Raw genomic sequence first — 15,073 nt, 5'->3', positions numbered from 1 at the left:
CGTGGATCGATTGGGAGGCCTGATATCAGCAAGAAACTCTTAGTTAAGTTCCTTGACCATTGGGGGATGTAATATATGTCATGAATAGTTTAGATTACACCCCTTAGCACATGTAGAACCAAGAAATGATGATAGTTTAGCAAAGTTTTAATTAGTACAGCTTCCGCACTTAGATTTAATGATGGTCATGGAGTAGTTAGCACAGATTAATGTAACGATCGGCCTCACAGCCTAGTTAGTAGGAGGCGGGTCGTTACAGAGTGGTATCAGAGCAGTTCCCATACTTCCTACACACACATCAGCATTGAACCTGCTGCTTCCAAGTAAGAACATCTCTCACTTTCTTTATGTTTCTTGTTTCATGTTTAGATATAACTAAAGCATGCTTGTTCATGATAGTAGTTGACATGATAACAATAGTTACTCCCTTATGATTGTATTAGTTATGTATGTCCTCTATGTCTCTAGAATGGCACGAGGACGCCCAGCTAGAAGGGCACCAGCTACTGAGCCCAGCGGAGGTTCGGTGCCTCCCAGTGACAACATTGGTGGCTCGATTACTGATTAGGCTGAGCAGAGAGATAGCCACCTTAAAGGCTAATCGAATACTCCCACAGTCACCGGAACCAAACTTGGCAACTTGATAGTCTTAGAGGTTCCACGATCCGACCTCTGACACAGTGGCCCCAGCAGAGGCAAAAGAGAGCCTATCGATCGAGTGGCGAGAGTTAAGCAGAACTTCTCGGCACCGATGAACCATGGGATGCTCAAGCTGGTTCAAAACCTTTGGAAAGTACGATGGAGCTCTGGGTGGCGAACATGAGAAGGTGAAGTGCACCTCCTTCACTGAGGAGATGCACGCATGTGGTGGGAGAGAATCAGAGCGAAACGGATGACATGGGCAGACTTCGAGAAGGAGTTCTTTGAAGAATTCTTTCACATGCGGGTCACAAACCGCCACTACGACGAGTTCACTGAGTTTCGTCAGGACAACCTATCAGTTGAGGAAGCCGTGAAGAAATTCAATAGATTGGCTCGTCTATGCCCTGAACTAGTCAGCACAGAGAAAGAAAGAGTCTGGTTGATGCTCAAGATGCTGAGGCCGGAAATAGCAATGAACGTGGCTGGCGGCATTCACAGGCCGCAAACCACCGAAGAACTAGTCAGCAGTGCTCTGACCACCGAGCACTACCAGAACAATATCAAGCAGCAGAAGCAAGTTCTCACGAAATCTAAAGGTCAAGGAGGTTCAGGCACTCAGAAACAACAGGGCCACAGCTCCAACTGGAAAGGGAACTCCAGCAATAAGTGCAAACCAGGGAGTTACCCAAAAGGAGGGCCAGCTAGTAAACAACCTAGTTATCCCAAACGTGCTACTTGTGGGAAATTTCACCCAGGAGTTTGTTGCAAGGGCACACGAGGATGCTTTGAATGTGGACAGGAAGAGCATATGGCTAAGCAATGCCCGAACAAGACTAGTCTTCCTCCACCACAGCCGATTCAGTATGGAGGCCAGCCAGCTCAGTTACATCAGATGCAGGCCGCTCTAGATGGTCCACACATCAGCCAGGGCAGACTAGAAGCCCCTCCAGCTATGACGAATGCAACGATCTACTCCTTAACCAGAGAAGACGTAGCGAATGCCTCGACAGTTGTTACAGGTCAGATTAGTATTTTACAGCAAAGTACAACTGTATTATTCGATACTGGGGCAACCCATTCTTATATATCCAGAGCATTTGCTGAGAAGTTAGCAAAACCCCCAGAGGTACTCAGTAGTCAGTTTCTAACGACCTTACCTTCGGGAGAAATTATGGCATCCACGCACTGGCTCAGAGCAGTGCCAGTCATTATAGCAAACAGAGAGCTCTTTTGTTATCTGATAGTGCTAAATATGACTGACTACGACGTCATATTTGGGATGGACTTCTTGATCAAATACGGTGCCTCAATAGAATGTCGTAAGCAGAAAGTTGTATTCCAACCTGAAGCAGAAGCACAGTTCGAGTTCGTCGGAGAACCAAGGAAAAGCCCAAAAAGTTTCTCTCAGCTATGAAGGCACAGAGATTAATGGATTCAGGATGTGCGGGATTTTAGCACACGTAGTCGATACCGGTCGGGACAAGGATCGGCAGTTAGCGGTCAGTCGTATGTGACTACCAGCGGTCTTCGGAAGAGTTACGGGCCTAGCACGAGGGAGATTGAATTCGAGATAGAACTCATTCCGGTACAAATCCTATCTCAAAGCGCCTTCTGCATGGCTCGGAATGCAAGGAACTTCGATCAACTCAGGCTTGACAAGGGCTTCATCGTCGATCACTCACCATGGGGAGCGCCTGTATTGTTCGTGAAGAAGAAGGACGGGAGCATGCGCCTATGCATAGATTACAGAGCACTGAACCAAGTCACCATTAAGAACATGTATCCTCTTCCCAGAATAGATGACCTGTTCGATCAGCTAAAGGGAGCAGCAGTGTTCTCTAAGATAGACCTCAGATCAGGTTATCATCAGGTGAAAGTTAAGGAAGGGGATATACCCAAGACAGCATTCAGGACTAGATACGGACATTATGAGTTCGTAGTCATGCCCTATGGTGTGACAAATGCTCCAGCTACTTTCATGGACCTCATGAACAGAGTATTCAGAGAGTACTTAAATAAGTTCGTTATCGTATTCATCAATGACATCCTTATCTATTCAGGAACTCAGGAAGAACACGCAAAGCACCTGAGAATAGTACTGCAGACCCTTCAGCAGAACCAGTTGTGTGCCAAGTTCACAAAATGTGAATTTTGGTTAGATCAGGTGTCCTTCCTGGGTCACATCATCTCAAAGGATGGTATCATGGTAGACCCCAGTAAAATAGAAGCTGTGCGTAACTGGAAAAGACCCAAGAATGCCAGTGAGATCAGGAGCTTTCTGGGATTAGCAGGTTATTACAGAAAATTCATAGAGGACTTCTCCAGGATAACCTCCCCACTGACAGCTCTTACCAGAAAGAACAGAAAATTTCAGTGGACAGAGGACTGTGAGAACAGCTTTAGCGAGCTAAAGAGGAGATTGACCAGTGCACCTATTCTGACCCTACCAGAGAACGCAGATAGCTTTGATATATATAGTGATGCCTCTAAGTTGGGACTAGGAGCAGTGCTGATGCAAAAAGGCAAGGTAATCGCCTACGCCTCCAGACAACTCAAGGATTATGAGAGGAATTACCCCACTCATGACCTTGAGCTTGCAGCAGTGGTGTTCGCCCTCAAAATTTGGAGACATTATTTGTATGGAGCTCAGTGCAGAGTGTATACAGATCATCAGAGTCTGAAGTACTTCTTCACTCAGAAGGATCTGAATATGCGACAGCGCAGATGACTAGAACTGGTCAAGGACTACGATATAGACATCCTCTACCACCCAGGAAAGGCAAATAGGGTAGCAGATGCACTTAGCAGAAAGTCCAGTGCTGCTCTATTATCTCTAGCAGCCATGTCACCGCCCCTACAGAAGGAGATCACAGACTTCAGTCTTGAACTCACAGTTGGACAGCTCTCTACTATGACATTAGAGTCTACCTTGCTTGGTGACATTCAGACAGCTCAGGAACAGGATCCTGAAATTCAGAAAATCAAGCAAGGGATAGCAGAATCAGAAGGTGGAGAGTTCAGAATATCAGATAGTGAGGTATTATACTTTGGTGACAGATTATGCGTTCCAGATCAGGAGGAACTACAAAGCAAGATTTTAGAGGAGTCTCACAAGACTCCCTATGCGATGCATCCTGGCTCCACCAAAATGTACCAGGACTTGAAGAAACGTTTTTGGTGGCCTGGGATGAAGAGAGACATCGCTCGATATGTCAGCATCTGCCTAACCTGTCAAAGGGTTAAGGCAGAACATCAGAGACCAGGAGGAATTTTGCAACCCATTCAGATACCAGAATGGAAGTGGGAAGACATTTCTATGGATTTCATAGTGGGACTACCCAGAACCACGAATGGTTTTGATACCATCTGGGTAATAGTCGACAGGTTGACTAAATCAACCCACTTCTTAGCTATCAGGATATCCTACTCCATGGAACAGCTAGCTCAGTTGTACCTCAAGGAGGTTGTCAGATTGCATGGAGTCCCATGAACCATTATTTCAGACAGAGACAGTAGGTTCACATCACACTTCTGGGAGTGTGTACAGTCAGCTTTGGGCACGAAGTTAAAGTTCAGCACAACTTTCCATCCGAAGATATGCTCCGAGCATGTGCCCTAGATTTCAAAGGAAGTTGGTGCAAATATCTGAGTTTAGCAGAATTTGCATACAACAACAGCTATCAGGCCACCATCGGCATGGCACCTTACGAGGCTCTCTATGGGCGGAGGTGTAGATCTCCAATCTGCTGGTATAAGAGTGGTGAACAGAAAGAACTAGAGCTTCAGACAGATCTAGTGGCAGATACCACAGCAGCTATACAGCAGATCCGCCAGAGGATAGAGACAGCTCAGAGCCGCCAAAAAAGTTATGCTGATACACGGCGCAGACCTTTAGAGTTCTCAGTTGGGGATTCAGTATTCCTCAGAGTAGCTCCCATGAAGGGAGTGATGCGTTTTGGGAAGAAGGGCAAAGTAAGTCCCAGATATGTGGGACCATACCTTATCAGCAGAAGAGTGGGCAAGGTAGCATATGAGTTAGAGCTACCCCAAGAAATGTCAGCAGCCCACAACGTATTTCATGTCTCTATGCTGAAGAAGCATATCCCAGATGCCACCCAGGTGATTGAGCCCCAGCTGGTACAAGTCCGCGAAGACCTTAGCTATGATAGTCGGACTATTCAGATAATAGACCGAGCAGTTAAGAAATTGCGGAACAAGGAGGTACCATTAGTAAAAGTCATTTGGCAAAGTCACACAGCAGCCAGCATGAGACAGAAGTACCCAGAGTTATTTTAAGTTCGAGGATGAACTTTTTATAAGGTATGGGGTATTGTAGCGCCCAAAAATTCTCAAAACTATTTTAGAAATATTCTATGATTTTTCTGGAATTTTAGGATATTTTTATAGAATTTTTAGAGTAGCGAAGGTAGCAAAAACAAATAGAACCGTAAAATAGCCTACGTGGGAATTAAACCCGAGACCTATTGGGTTCTATGACTTATGGTGAACCTTAGTAACCAGGTGAACCCAGCAGGGCCGTGCTGAAAGGAAAGGGAAACAATTAAATTTATATTCAAGTTGGGCCGGAATTACTACTTAATATAAATAAGAAATTATTAAGTGAGGGTTTTATTTTTAATCGTGATTCTCTTCTCCTCACCCTAGCCTCATGCCGCCCCTTTCCTCTCCTCCTCCTTCTCTCGGCGCACCAAGCCAAGGGCCCTAGGAGCACCTCCCGGGAACATCAAGGGCACGAGGACGCTCCCCTCCGCGAGAGGAACACATAGACGCGAGAAGATCGTTGAAGAGATCTCTCCTCCGTGAAACCTAGCGATTAGAATCGTAAGAAATTACGAACAGGAGGTAAGAAACCCCTCACCTGCAGTATAAGTAGCTCTCGTGTGAATTTCATGTATTAGTTTAGTAATATGTAGATTATCGACACAAAGGATGCGAATTAGCGCATACCAAGTGTTCGATTTAAATGGTTTAGCACAGGAAAATGCAGCTTAGGCATTTTAGTAGCCCAAATAAATGCAATAGAAGCATTTTATAGCTTATTTAGTCTTGCTCCAGCTTTTACAGGACTAGATGTCCAATGGGAGGGCTCCCACAGTCGCCTCTAGGTTTAGCTTATGTTCAGTATTTTACTTTTCAGTATTAGCTTATGTTCAGTATTTTACTTTTCAGTGGCACTATACTGGATTAGATATTCATTGGGTTGGGCTCCCACAGTCGTCCCTAGGTTCAGATAACCTAGTAACCCTACTAAATTCGGGACTTGCAAACCCGGGTCTAGTTAGGGATGCGCGCACAGCACGTACAGTTGTCGGGCCGATTAGCAACATGATTATGTATTTTAATCTATTATGATAATAGCTTTCCAAACTCACAATCAGTCATGTGATTATATTTTAAAATCAGTTCTAGTTCAGCTCTAATTTAACTCAGTTATATTTCAGTTTAGTCCTTTCTTGTTGATACTTCAGTTATTGCCATGATTAGCTCTTGGTTTCTATGTTTAGTATGATAGTATGCCATGCCTAGCATTCTCCATCATGTTTTCAATCAGCATCTTTCAAAAGCATGAACTCATCGTATGCATGTTTTAGTGAGGTAGATGGTTTCTTACTAAGCGAAAGCTTACAGATACTTTTCCTTATACTGCAGATAAAGGTAAAGGAAAGGTGGACTAGCGGAGGCTGGAGGTCGGAGGTCAATGCAATGATGAAGATGTGTGTGGAAGGAACCTGGAGTAGAGATCTTGGAGAGACTAGCAAACTAAAACTTTAGTTTTATATAACGTTATTTCCGCATTTTTAGTTATTTTGATGCATGAATCATGAACGACCTGTTTAGATTGTTAGTAATCATGCTTAGAATGTCAATTAAATGTTGTTAGTATGTTTATAGCCATGTTAGAACTCACGTGTACGAATTTGGCATGAAACAGTACTGAAATCAGAGTTCTGGTATGAAATCAGAAACCCCAATCGATCGGTCGATCGATTGGAGGCTTCTCAATCGATCAACCGATCGATTGGGGAGTTCGTACCGCGAACAGTAGGCTTCTGGATCGATCAGCCGATCGATCCAGCAAATTCTGTCACGAACAGTAGGCCCTGAGATTCATCACTGGATCGATTGGCTAGTCTGGATCGATCAGCCGATCGATCCAGAATATTGGCCCGAGCACAGTAGCGTGCTTGATCGATCACTGGATCGATCCAACCTGACTTCCGCATACAGTAGCTACCTGGATCGATCAATGGATCGATCCGGCCATTCCAATCGATCCGTGGATCGATTGGGAGGCCTAATATCAGCAAGAAACTCTTAGTTAAGTTCCTTGACCATTGGAGGATGTAATATATGTCATGAATAGTTTAGATTACACCCCTTAGCACATATAGAACCAAGAAATGATGATAGTTTAGCAAAGTTTTAATTAGTACAGCTTCCGCACTTAGATTTAATGATGGTCATGGAGTAGTTAGCACAGATTAATGTAACGATCGGCCTCACAGCCTAGTTAGTAGGAGGCGGGTCGTTACAATGACTAAATTTAAAGTTAGTATGTGTGTACTGATGATTGTTGTCAAGTGTGCAAGTACAGAAAACTTGATAAATGTATAAGTCTTGATTAGAAATCCGACAATGAAAGTTCTAGAGAAATTAGACAGTACAAATCTTGAATAAGAATCATTCATCCAGATTGGTTTACATTCATCGAAATTGGTTCAATTTGGAGACTGATTTACATGGGAGAATGGTTCAATTTTGATCTGGTTTATTGGAGCCTCAACTTGGTTCACTTGAAGAAATCAAGGTTGGTTCAAGCTATGGAATCAAGGCTGGTTCAAGCTTTGAGAAGAAAATCTGATTCAACTTGTTCAATTCCTCTCGAAGTCGATCCCCAAATTTGGAACAGAGATGTAAAGATCTTTTCTCTCAATCTGGCGCACAAGAAGCTTCATCCCCGACGTCGCCCCCTTCCTCCCTTCATCTCCTTGTTGGACATTGAGGAGATAAAGGGACGTCGCTTCCATTTCGTCTCCCTCATTGCTGCAAACGTCAAGGAGACGAAGGGGCATCCCTTCCCCTTCGTCTTCCTCACTCAACTTATATAATGATGCATCAAAGAACAATCGAAAGGAGAGAAGGTGATCAGTGTATGCATGAAGGTGACAATGGGCAAAGGAGAACATTCGAACGAAAGGGATTTGACTTGTGAAACTTGAAGGGCTTTCCGATTTCATTCGTGATTGTTCTTCCGACGTCAAGCAGTGACCAAGTTCATCTCAGGAAATCATTGTGAGTTGTTACATGTTTTAATCTTGTGATTCATGTATATTATAGGTAATAATGGTATCAGAGCGATGTCTAAGAATGAAACTTGTTTCTTCGTCAAAATGAAAATCTCTCTGCCACCGTCTCCAGGCAAGAACGTGACTGGGTCGTGATCTGCTGTAGTTCTCGAGCCTCGATAGGTTGCTGGCCATCAACTTTCATGGCCAGAGAGTACCGACGACCATGTCAGGAGGTCAACAATAGACAGTCGCGACAACCGCATTGACCACGACAGAAGAAGAGAGTGTCGCAGTCGCGACAGAAAAGAGAAAAAGAAGTTTAATCGATTAAAATATATCTTAATCGATTTAAAATCTGTATAATCGATTAAACTGACGAAGCACAGTAAATCTGTGTAGTCGATTGGTGTAATCGATTCAAGCATTGGTGTAATCGATTCAAATAGATTTTAAATCGTTCTAGGTAATCGATTAAACCAAGATGAATAATATTTTTATTGTTCATTCGTCAAAAATGAGAAAAAGTTGAATTGTTAATCGATTAAAACAATTGATTTTTAAAAAAAATGAATAGCAAACCATACATTGCCTTGTTTGAAGTTTAATTAAATATATTTATTAATTAAATACTTATAGAAATATATTATTAATTAATAAATACATATTTAATTAATTTATGATTCAATTAATTGAAAATTGAACTAGATTAGCTTGTCCAATCAAACTCAGGTCTGGTTCAAACTATTGGTTAGTTTAATCAGACTAGTTTGATTTAATAATATCTAGATCTAGTTCAAACCATTGGTTGATTTAACCAGATTAGTTTATTATCGAATTAATTGGGATAATTTGATTACACAAGTTGAGTTGATCAAATATGACTAGATTAGTTCTATTGTGTCAGATTTGATCAAAAAGATTAGATTTGTTCTAATGGATCAGACTTAATCCAATGGGATTTGAATTGATCAAATGGACCTAAGTTTGATCAATAAGTCTGAAATTGACTTAAATGGGCTTAGATTAAAACCATAACAGAATATAGGTCAGAAATTCCTGTCCAACTAGATTAGTTCTAATAAGGACAATGACTAAGCTTAGGATTTGGATTCTTGATCGACCGATCCAATGGGTCAGTCAACTTAAACTCCGGAAAATCGAAAAGATTTATTTTTATTGATTTATAATGATGGTTTTATGCCTGTATAAATTGAATTAAACTATTTTTGTACTGGTTAGTCAGTTTTGTACTAACTTATTTAATTTTAATTTTTAGATGACACAAACGATTACCACATTGACTCGTCGTGAAGTGCGGCAAAACCAACTCTAGGAGGAGATTTAAAAGATAGAGTATAACTTTGCTTATGGAGTCAATGGAGTACATGTTAGACGACTTGATAGACTATTTTGGAAACTTGAGCAAGAAGAGTTTCCAGTCCTGGATAGTTATAGGATTTGAGCTTTGATGCGTTCATTGCCATAATATCCTAGGGTGATAGTAGACTATGTATGAGGATGTCATGAAGGACGCGTCACATATTCAGAACTATATGAGGAACTACTTCACCATATGGATGAAGAAGATCCTGAAGAGTCTAAAGAGGACTAAGAAATATTCGAGGAAGATCTAGAAATGGATCCGATGAAGAATCCTGAAGCTGCCCCATCTAAGATTATCCCAAATGAGTTCAGGTTGATAGGGATAATGTTGGCCGCTGCACTAGTATTTATCCTAGTGGGAGTGGTATTGGCCTATCTAGTTTATTAGTATTTTGTTTGCTGTCATTATGTACGAATAACATTAGCCCATTTAGTTATTGAGTCATGAATAATTTCTGTCGTTATGTACGAACAGAGTTATGTTATGAAAAGTTATGTTATGTGTTAACAAACTTGAAAATGATTAGTTCATTTTAAAATATGATTCGTTCATATTCAATGATTAATTCATGTAAAAATGATTAGTTCATTTTAATATATGATTCATTCATATTCGATGATTAGTTCATATGAAAATGATTAATTCATTTTAATATATGATTAGTTCATATTTAATGATTTGTTCATTAAATGATATGTGTGTAATATAATTGATCAATGTTGATTAGATTGATACATACAAATGATGAGTGAAAACAAAGTTATCACTTGATTTTGTAAACCAATTCTAATTTATAGTGAGTCAATAATTAATTACATGCATATAAATTACATTGAAATAATAAATAATGTGTTTATTTATTGTAGATTATGGTAACTAAAAATATCATATCTGAACTCAATAAAGGAGAAAAATTATATAGGGATAACTACAAAATATGACACCTTAAGATATAATACGTTCTTGAGGAACAAGAAGTTCTAGAGACTGTAAATCAATTCATGGATGAACTAGCTGATAGTTCTATAGTACAACACAGACATGACCTTGATGCCTATAAGGTATGAAAAAGGAAGGACTCCATTGTTAAAGGAATATTGATTAGTTCAATGGTGGATGATCTATTATTTAAGTATGAGCCATTACCAGGCTCATGTTGTCTGGGCAGCCCTTAGAGAGAAGTACAGTGGAGTAAGTCTAAGTAAGCTCCATCAACTAAAAATCAAGTTTGATAGCTATAAAAAATGCTCGAATGTTATCATGGCCTAACATCTCAGGGAGATGGATAACATGATTCGAGACTTAAAAGCTGTCAGTCTTGATTGACCAATGAACAACAGGTTCAGACAGTTATCCGTTCCCTTCCTGATTATTGGGAAATGATGAAATAAAATATGACTCATAGTGAAAGTATCAAGACTTTCACTAATATCTTACAGCATGTTGAACTTGAGGCAGAGAGCATTAAATCTGCAAAGATTTCTAGTCAAGTTTTTGTAGTTGAAAGTTCTGGTTCTAAGAATAAAAAAAAATGGTTTAAGAAAGAAAAGAGAAAAGGAAAGGAGACTAGTGTTGTTGCTGCGAAAAAATAAATCAAGAAGAAAGGAAAGAAATATGGATAAAGACCTAAGAGCAAGTTGACTTGCTACAACTGTGGCAAAAAGGGCCATTTTGATCGAGATTGCACTGAGCTTAAAAAGGTAGATCCATCTTTATATTCTTTCCATGAGCATCATGTTGCAAGTATAGTGTTGTTAGCCGATTCTTATTCTTTGTGGATTATAGATTCATGTGCAACATGTAGCTTGTGATCAAGCTACATATGTGGAGTACCGTAAGGTACCAGCTGGCAACAAATGGATATGTGTGGGAAACAATGCAAGAATTGAAGTCAAAGGAATTGAGCACTTGCAAGCTCAACCTACATGTTGGACGAACCTTGTTTCTGTTGGTGCAATTTTCTTAGGTCAAGGTTGATCAGGTTGACTAACCTTGAATTTGCTCAAGCTTGAGTCACAATATACCAGTTTCGATGTTTGACAATATATGAAGATTATTTTGATAATGTATGGAGATTGCAGGAGCAATCGCCCATTTGGTGAGATTGGTCAAGGTTGATCAAGTTAATGTCAAGAAGAGTCAAGTAGATCAAGATTGACCGGATACTTGACTGGAAAGTCCAATGGGAAGGTTGGCAGAAGATAAAAATCTAAGTGGGTTAGTGTTGACTGGACACTTGGTAGGAAAGTCCTGGTGAGTGAAGTCAGACAGAAGGAAAAGTCCTGGTAAGTGAAACCAGACAATGTGAAAGATATAGTGAGTGAAGCCAGGTGAAAGTCCTAGTGAGTGAACCTAGGAAATAAGGAAGTTCTGATGAGTGAAATTAGGCACGTAAAAGTCTAAGTGGGTCAAAGAATTGACCAAACACTTGGTGACGAAGTCCCAGCAGGTCAAGGTTGATTAGATGCTAGACATGTGTAAGTCCCAACAAGTCACGATTGATCAGATGTTGGGTATGGAAATCCTAGACTTGAGTTAGTCAAGTTAGGATCGGTCAATCAATCGGCTGATTGATTGAGCTCAATCGATCATGGAGCTCGATTTCTTATAGTAATGCAAGAAAAAGACGAAATTGATTGGTCAATCGATTCTGGGGCATTCTATGAAAGTATAAAAAGCCTTTGGATTGATCAGTTGATCGATCTAGCTACACCCAATCGATTGGTCAATTAATTAGGATATGATAGTTGCGCAAGATGCAGGTTTTGGACGGTTGGAATCACTGGGATCTGATGTAGCAATTGATTAGGAGGAGGTCCAATCGATTGGGAGTCCTAAATCGTGGAATATAAAGGTGACAACGAGTTCAAATGAGGAAGCAGTCATACGAGATCTCCACCGAGCTCATGATTCTTCCACCAGTTCTTGAAGCATCTTGGAGACAAGTGTTGTTGTACTTTTAAGAGTCAAGAGGCATCTACAAGCTACAAGAGATCAAGCAAGAAGATTTTCATTTATATTATCATGTATTTACTTCTTGTTTTGAGTTATACGCTTGTGAGAGTCTTGTACGAGGTTTCTCCACATTCGATTGTTCCAAGAAGGAGTTTGTGTTCATAGTGAAAAGTGTGCACCGTGTGGATCCTTGGATTAGTCACCTCTTCTTGAGATGGATACCAAATAAATCCTCGTGCTAGCATTGGGAGCTTGCTTCGAGTCTATTCTGTTGCAAATCATCATCGAAGTGCGAGAAGCTATTCACCCCTCCTCTAATTCCAAAGTGACACAACAGTTTCTACATAATGTCCTGTATACTCCTGAGATTTAATAGAATCTGGTTTCCGTCACTTGTCTTCTTGATTTAGGTTATTGTGTAAATTTTTATGGCCGTTATATGGAACTTCATATTAACTTAGTGTTAATTGGGCATGGTTATGTAATAAATAGTTTTATGGTTCTTGATATAGAACCAAATAATAATGATGGTTATTTTTCAAATATTGCTTTTACTAGTAATGTTGATGTTAATGATAAAATTTGGCATGCTAGACTATGACATATAGGACAAGAACGAATGAATAGATTAGCTAAGGAGTGTCTTTTAGGCACTCATGCTAAGATTAACTTGTCTATATGTGAGCATTATCTTGCTGGAAAGGCAACTAGGAAACCATTTGGAAAGCCTATTTGGGTTGAATCACCATTTCAATTAATTCATTTGGATATTTGTGGTCCAATGAATTTACAGACTAGAAATGAGAGTTCTTATTTCATTATATTTATTGATGACTTCACACATTTTGGTCATGTGTATTTGATTTCTCATAAATTTGAAGCATTAGATTGCTTCATTTGTTACTTGAATGAAGTTGAGAATCAATTGGAATATAAAGTTAAAATCTTATGCACTGACCGTGGAGGTAAATATTTGTTTAATCGGTTCAAGACAATCTGTAATGAGAAAGAGATTATTAGACAGCTAACTATCCCTGGAATTCCACAGCAAAATGGGGTTGTTGAAAGAAGAAATAGGACTCTTCTTGAAATGGTTAGGTCTATGATGGTACAAACTAATTTGTCAATCTCCTATTGGGAAGATGCATTATTAGTTACGACCTATATACTTAACAAAGTACCTCAAAGTCAGTTCCATCTACCCCACATAAACGTTGGATAGGCAGAAAGCAGGATTTGAGTAATCTGAGGACTTGGGGGTTAGCTGCCTACGTTTATGATAAGACTCACAAATATGAAAAATTAGGACCCAGAGGTAAGAAGTGTATCTTTATAAGGTATTCTGAGACTTCTAAAGATTATGTCTTCATTGGTGAGCGACGAGATTGAACCATCTTTGAAATAGAGTCAAGAGATGTTACTTTTCTAGAAACTGAGTTCTCGACACAAAGTGAAGTTGATAAGACAATTCCTCTATATGAGATAGAGGAGGAGGATAATGCTCCTTTATCAACAAATCAGGAGATGCCTGAATCTAGTCAACCTAGTGGGAGTAATTTACCACTAAATGAGTCAATTTCTCAATTGTCTAACCTACGAAGAAGTAGTCGTCATATTATTCCTCAAAGAAGGTTTGACAGTGAGAATGAGCATTGATGATTCTCCCAGTTGACGATGAGGAATCTCAGATAGTTGAGGAAGCTTTGAGAAGCTCAATAAGGAAAAAAATAGAAAATTGCAATAGATAAGGAGATGGAGTCAATGAGAAAGAATCAAGTTTGGGATTTAGTTGATCTTCCTCAGGGTTGAAGGGTTATTGGGAATAAGTGGATTCTCAAAATAAAGAGGAAAGCAGATGGATCAATTAATCAATACAAAGCTCGATTAGTTGCAAAATGATATACCCAATTGAAGGGTATTGATTTTGAAGAGACTTTCTCCCCAGTTATGAAATTTGTGTCAATATGTGTCATCCTAACTATAGTAGCACAATTTGACATGGAATTACATCAAATGGATGTAAAAATAGTTTTCCTTAATGGTAATCTTTATGAAGAAATTTATATAGCACAGCCAGAAGGTTACATTGCTAAAGGCCAAGAAAATAGAGTATGTAGGCTTAAGAAGTCTATATGGACTAAAGCAAGTATCAAGACAATGAAACATAAGATTTAATGAAGTTATTTTGTCTTATGATTTCGAAATGATCAATGAGAATTATTATGTTTACCTAAGAAAGAAAAAAAGGAAAGTTTGTCATTATATCATTATATGTTAATGATAAGCTAATAGCTAGAAGTGACATAAAGTGTGTGATAAAAGTCAAATCCTAGCTTTCATCACAATTTAACATAATAGATATGGGAGAAGCAGAGTATATCTTAGGAGTGAAGATTATTAGAGATCGATCAAAAATACTTTTGGATTTGTCTCAAGAAGTTTATGTCACTAAGTTCCTACAACACTTTCATATGTCAGATTGCAACATTAAACATACACCTATAGCGAGAGGTACTATTTTGAGTAAACGTATGTATCCCAAGACTCCTGAGGAAATAGTTGAAATGAAGAAAAAATCATATGTCAGTGCTATTGGTAGTTTAATGTATACTATGTTGTGTATTCACCCTGATATAAGCTATGTTGTTGGCTTAGTTAGTCATTTCTAATCAAACCCAAGATCGAGACACCGGAAAGCGATAAAGAGGATATTCAGATATCTGAAAGGGACAACAAATTATTACCTCCGTTTCTAAGGATCATATATGAGTCTAAGTGGCTA

Source organism: Zingiber officinale, chromosome 3B (assembly GCF_018446385.1).
Source record: "Zingiber officinale cultivar Zhangliang chromosome 3B, Zo_v1.1, whole genome shotgun sequence".
NCBI classification, from domain to species: Eukaryota; Viridiplantae; Streptophyta; class Magnoliopsida; order Zingiberales; family Zingiberaceae; genus Zingiber; species Zingiber officinale.
The sequence above is the reverse complement of the archived record's forward strand: the minus strand, read 5'-3'. Positions refer to the sequence as shown.